This window comes from Ovis canadensis, chromosome 11 (assembly GCF_042477335.2).
Source record: "Ovis canadensis isolate MfBH-ARS-UI-01 breed Bighorn chromosome 11, ARS-UI_OviCan_v2, whole genome shotgun sequence".
Classification (NCBI taxonomy): domain Eukaryota; kingdom Metazoa; phylum Chordata; class Mammalia; order Artiodactyla; family Bovidae; genus Ovis; species Ovis canadensis.
Genome location: NC_091255.1, coordinates 35,464,459 through 35,470,595, shown reverse-complemented (window position 1 = coordinate 35,470,595; position 6,137 = coordinate 35,464,459). Strand labels below are relative to the sequence as shown.

The 6,137-nt window shown below is 49.0% G+C and overlaps 1 non-coding gene across 1 annotated transcript; it reads right to left on the bottom strand.

The window, feature by feature from the left end:
- Positions 1–3,021: 3,021 nt before the first annotated feature.
- Positions 3,022–3,117, bottom strand: LOC138415552 (small nucleolar RNA SNORA1). Its single transcript, XR_011247306.1, has one exon. It is a non-coding gene; the product is annotated as a small nucleolar RNA SNORA1 (small nucleolar RNA).
- Between the last annotated feature and the right edge of the window lie 3,020 nt (positions 3,118–6,137).

Sequence of the window (6,137 nt, the reverse complement as noted above, 5' to 3'; positions counted from 1 at the left end):
CCCAGTGTGTGGCCTGGTTATTTGGGACCCCCGGGTGAGGAGGGAGACCGGGTGGGAGTATAGGGATGGGTCTGGTAAAGTCAGATCCTTCTCCCCCAATACCCATCACCTCCCCCACCTCCCCACAGACAGAACAGAGTGGCCTGAAGGGGGCCTTGGAGGAATCTGCAGATGAAGGCTCCAGCAAAGAATGGGCCTGGGGTGGGGGCGGGGACGGAATTCCATCCTAGGTCCCTGTTAGAGCCAGGAAGAGGAGCTGCAAATGTAGCCCAGCCCTGACCCCTCTTCTGAGCCGTCTCAGCCCTGTCAGGCAGCCTAGAGTCAGCTGTCAGTCTCTAAAGAAAAACAGAGAAGACAGTTCATTCATGTTCATGGAGCTCTGTGGACAGAGCTGGGCTCTGGCAATGGCCTTCACAGAAGTGTGCCCATAAGAAATGCTGCATAATTATTCATTGGGTTTCTTTTCTTTTTTTTTACATTTCTCTGTGTCTGCCCCCTCTCTGTAGGAGATATTTGAAGCAATTTTGCAGATAATAAGGGTGAGGAAATAGAATGTGATACCAAAGATAAAAATAGAAACAGATGTGTTAGCTATGAGGATGAATATGATTTCTGAACTTCCTGGTACATAAGGCAAAAAGGGAAATGGTCCATTATATATATGTATATGTGTATATATGTATGTATGTGGGCTTCCCTCTTGGTGCATGCGGTAAAGACTGCCTGCAATGCAGGAGACGCTGGTTTGATCCCTGGGTCAGGAAAGATCCTCTAGAGAAGGTAGTGGCAACCCACTCCAATATTCTTGCCTAGAGAATCCCATGGACTGAGGAGCTGGCAGACTACAGTCCATGGGGTCCCAAAGAGTCAGACATGACTACGCAACTAAGAATGCATACGTGCATGTATGTATACATATATATTACAAAGGAGAAAATGTGGTTCTAGGGAGTCAGATGTTCCTGGCTTTCAGTCCTAACTGAAGCTTCTCAGGTGCCTGTTGGATACTGGTTCCCAGCTTCCCTTCTGCCACTGTTCATATGCTTGACAGGTTCCTCTTACTCCAGCCTCAACTACAGCATAAATGAGCCATTGCTGGCACCGCTGAGGGGAATCCCACCTACCCATTTCTCTTTCATTCAGGGACCCCAGAAAGGAAGGCTGAGGTGGGGTGGTTAAGTCCTGAACTGTGCAAAAGGGCAGTTTTTGTAGCTATCTCTGACAAAGTTAAGAGTTGGATGGAAAAGACTAACCCTCAGGGGCAGTGTTCAGGTGATGGGGGTGAGGAGGTAGGTATGGGAGGGGGTTGGGAGGGTGGGGGGCTGCCCTAGCTTGACTGGATTCAAAGCTAGAGGCAGAGATCCCCAGAGGTGTGACCCTTAAACCAAGGGTCCTCTCTGGACTGCCCCATGGTTTTCTGAGCAGCACTGGATCCAGCAGAGGCCAGTCCTGGGGGCTGGGCCCAGCCATCTGCCTTTCAAGAAACCTCCTAGGTGATTCTGAGGTCTTGCTTGGATGGAAAGCACCACTTTTCCCAATAACCCTTCTTTTAGCATGGTTCTGTGTAGGAGCAAGTGGTTTGAGGCTGTGCTCACATTCTCTACCATTGGGCCCGAAGGGAGAAAGCTGTGAGCTGAGGAAGGTGTGTGCAGGTAATGCGTCTGTATCTAAGGGGTTAAGGAGAATTCACCCAAAAGGGGTAAAATCCCCTACTTGTGCATGCGTTGTGTTCTAGATTACAGAACTGATACATGTACCTTATAAAACTGCAAATAAATATAGAAATACAAATGGTTAAAAAAAGTTCCTTCCCCATCTCATTCCATATACCCCTTAGAGAGAAGCGTGTTAGCAGTTTGGGATGAATTCTTCCAAATCTATAAAGAGCTCTTTACAGTGGGTTCCCACACAATTGTCGCTCAGTCGTATCCGACTTTGCGACCCCATGGACTGCAGCACACCAGGTCTGCCTGAACCTCACCATCTCCCAAAGTTTGCCCAAGTTCATGTCCATCGTGTCAGTGATGCTGTCCAGCCATCTCATCTTCTGACGCCCTCTTCTCCTGCCCTAATCTTTCCCAGCATTAGGGACTTTTCCAGTGCGTTCAAAAGCTGACTCCCCCCCTCACCACTTTTATTTATTTTTAAATTTATTATTTTTTAAAAACCTGTGTTCTCTTCACCCCCGTCTACTTCCTTCAACAATACTTATTTTGAATCTCCCCTGGTGCCAGGCAGTGTTGAAATGCTGGGGACACGGTATCCCTGCCTTCAGGGCACTTGGGTCTCATCAATGGGGACAGACAGTGGGAAGTAATGGTGTTCAGGGAATTTAAGGTAATGATTCTGTTGAAGAAGTGACTGCTGGGGGTGTGTCCTTGCTGGTTGACAGGTTGGTCAGGGAGGTCTCATCTTGGAGCAGCCTTTGAGTTGAGAGGGGACAAAGTCTGGGGTGGGGGAGTGTGCCAGGTAGAGGAAGTGAAGTAGGAAAGAGTTTGTAGTGTTGAGCAGGAGGAGGTCAGGGAGTGGAGCAGGGTTGGGGGAGAGAGAGAAGTACAAAGTGGGTCAGAGGAGTCAGTGGGTTTTTTTTCAAAGTGTAAAGAGTTTTTTTTCTTTCTTTTGAATTGTGTATAACATAGGCAAAATTTATCTAAGTCAATAAAATTTTAATGAATCGCATTCCTTAAAATTCCACTGATTCTTTCCACTGCCAATCACCTTGGTTCCTCCACAGTCATAATCTTCAAAATAAGATAGCTCTTTCAAAAAGTTTTGCTCAATCCACAGCTGTTATGTAAGTCAGCCCATAATTCTTTTAGTTGAGCCTCTGAACACCAGTGGTATATGGACAAACTTAAAAATTCCCTGCCTGTAATCTTTGGGCTCCAATTTCCTCGAGCAATTTACTTTAAGACTCTAGAAGTTAAGTGTAGCAAGTAGGTTGCTATTTATTCCTTCATCTTTCCTAATATTGAAAAGCCTTGTTATATCCAATTTTTACTCATGAGCCTAGCAAAAAAAAAAAGTTACAGGTCTCACTGTCACCACTGCAATAAAATTACAGTGATGGAAGCAAAACCTGTGTTCTCCATGTAGCCACGTTAACATCACGTGGCTGTTATAAAAGCTGTGAAAAGTCCTCTTGGAGGGCGGTTAACATGGGAGTGGCCAGGGTGCCCAGGGTCATGGTGGAGAAGGTACGATAGGGGGCAGTAGAGAGCCAGGGAGGAGGTGGTCATGAGTTTCAGATGAGAGATGTGGTGTCACTCACTGGCCAAAGAGCTTCACTTCTCTGGGTCTCGGTTTCCCTAGCTGTTAAATGGCAACGATAACCACCTGGTTGGATTCTTGCAAGGAATAAAGGGAAAAAAACACATAAAACCTTTGGCACACTGCCTGGCCAAAGGATGGTTGCTCTTGGCCTCTTGATCTATTCTTTGTTACTGAATAAAATTGAAAGTTAAATAAACTTGGAAGCATTTGGAGCTTTAAAATTTCCTAAAATTTTCACCCTGTAAATCGAGGTAGGAAGAAGGAGTCCCAGAGAAGTCCTGGGTCACAGGATCATGGCTGTCCCAGCACCAAAGAGTGGAGCCAGGGCCAGGACCACCCATGGGAGGGGGCGGGGGGTGGGACAGGTGGGCTCTCACTCTGTCCCAGGGAGGGCATGCTGTAGCCCTTGGGTGGGCTTATCAGGTCACATTTTAAACTCCTGGCACTGAGCCCTTCCAGCCCAAGTGCATCTCCCCAGCCTCTCCTATCTTCCCTCCACTCAAGGCCAAGTCCAGCCTTGGCTAGACCTGGGGAACCACAGGTCACCCTGAGCCTCCTCTGTGCCCCTCTGGCTGTTTGTCATCACCTCTTCTACTGGGGTATGTGACTCTGCAGCCTGCAGGGTGATGAGAGGTGGCTACAGTTCCAACCTGTGTCTGGGGTCCACTCCAAATGCCAGGTTGAAAGCACTCAGAGAGTGCTGAGACACCTGGTGTGTCAGAGAGACACCCCAGGACCCCAGCTCTGTCCCAGGAAAGTTGCTCACACCCTCTGGGATTTGGGGAAAGACATGCCCTGCTCTGCTGACCAGCCTTCCCCTCTCCCCTTTTGCAGAGGCTCTGAGATAATGCAACTCTTGGCTGTCCTGCTAATAACAATGATAAAAATAGTGTGCACAGAGCACTTGGTGTGTGCCACTGTGCTAAGGGCTTTCCACTCATGAGCTTAATTTAACCTTGACCTGACTCTCAGGTGGGCATTAAAGCACTTTCCACATAAAATGAACTCAGATCTGTCTGACAGTGGCCTCCAGGTTCTTTCTGCTGCACTAGTTTTCCATCCCCTTTACGTCCTTCCTGGGGACCTCTGGCCATCAATAGCCTTCCTTCCCAGTGTCCACATACACCCTGTCCCCACAAACCCTTTCTTCATCCTCTAGATGCCCAGGGCCTTGCCTCCAGGTGCCAGAAAAGCACTTCCCTCTTCCTGACTCACCCTAATAGGAGGCCCAGTCCCCTTTCTCCTTGGCCATCTTTAATCTGGCACTTGGGTTCCCCAGATCTGGCCCTGAAGGTCACCCCCCGCTTCCTAGGGCTCTTTCTTCTGCTTCTCCCCACAGGAGGAAACTCCATCCTGGGCTGCTTTCTTCACACTGTGCCCTCATCACAGGGCAGCACCCAGGACTCTGGCTTTATCATCACCAGAAATCTCTGGTCTCCAGAGGTCCACTCAGTCCTCTACAAACTTTTGTCCGGGTTACCTTCCCTCTCTGGCCTCAAGCCTCACACTTTCTCACTGGGACCAGATCAGTGGCCTCCTGGCCGAGCGCTTTGCCTCTCGGGGGGCACCTCTGACCCGTTGGCAACCCCAAAGCCAGGCCATTGCTCAGCTTACAGCTCTGACCTCACCACTACCCTGCCTGCAGCTCCTCACGGGCTCTTGTGCCTGTGTGTGTACGTGCTAACTCACTTGAGTCATGTCTGACTCTTTGTGACCCCAGGAACTGTAGCCTGCCAGACTCTTCCTCCCATGGGGATTTCCCAGGCAAGAATACTAGAGTGGGTTGACATGTCATGGGCCACTGTAGTCAGTCTTTTAACTTAGTTGTTCAGGTGCCAACATCAGTAAAATGCTTTCAGGTGAGTGTCCCCCAGTGTATATTCACTCATCTAATAATTCTGGCCATTCTGTGGCAGCCACCCTTCAAGATGGGTGAGTATTCTCAACCTCTGGCATTCACACTCTTGCGTGGTTCCCTTCTGCACTGAGGAACCATTAGGACATTGTGGAGATGATGGAGCATTACTTCTGAGGCTGGGTCATAGAAGAAATTTCAGCCTCCACTTTGTGCTCTCGGATAATTTGCTCTGGGGGGAGCCAGCTGCCATGTGAGGGCGCTCAGGCACTTCTGTGGAGGGGCCTCCTGCCAACAGTCAGCACTCACCTGCCAGTCCTGTGGGTCTCCTTGGAAGTTGGTCCTGCAGTCTCGGTCAAGTCTTCAAACGAACAAAGCACTGAATGACATCCGACTGCAACCTCATAAGAGACTCTGCTGCTGCTGCTGCTAAGTCGCTTCAGTCGTGTCCGACTCTGTGCGACCCCATAGACGGAAGCCCACCAGGCTCCCCCATCCCTGGGATTCTCTAGGCAAGCACACTGGAGTGGGTTGTCATTTCCTTCTCCAATGCATGAAAGTGAAAAGTGAAAGTGAGGTCACTCAGTCGTGTCCGACTCTTAGCGACCCCATGGACTGCAGCCTACCAGGCTCCTCCATCCATGGGATTTTCCAGGCAAGAGTACTGGAGTGGGGTGCCATTGCCTTCTCCGAAGAGACTCTAAGCTAGAACCAACTGGCTAAGCTGCACCTAGGCTCCTGACCCCCAGAAACTGAGGTGATAAATATTCCTTGTTTTAAATTCCTCAGGATTTGAGGGATCATTGTACAGCAATAGATTACACATATACCACTGTACAAGTCTATTATGTACATTATAATGCATATCCCCAAGTAGCCATCTAAAGAAAAGAGATAAAAACATATATAAGGTTTTTCTTTTTGGCGGGACCATACAACTTTTGAGACTTTAGTCCTCCAACCAGGGATTGAGTCCCAGGCCCTCAGCAATGAGAGCATGGAGTCCTAA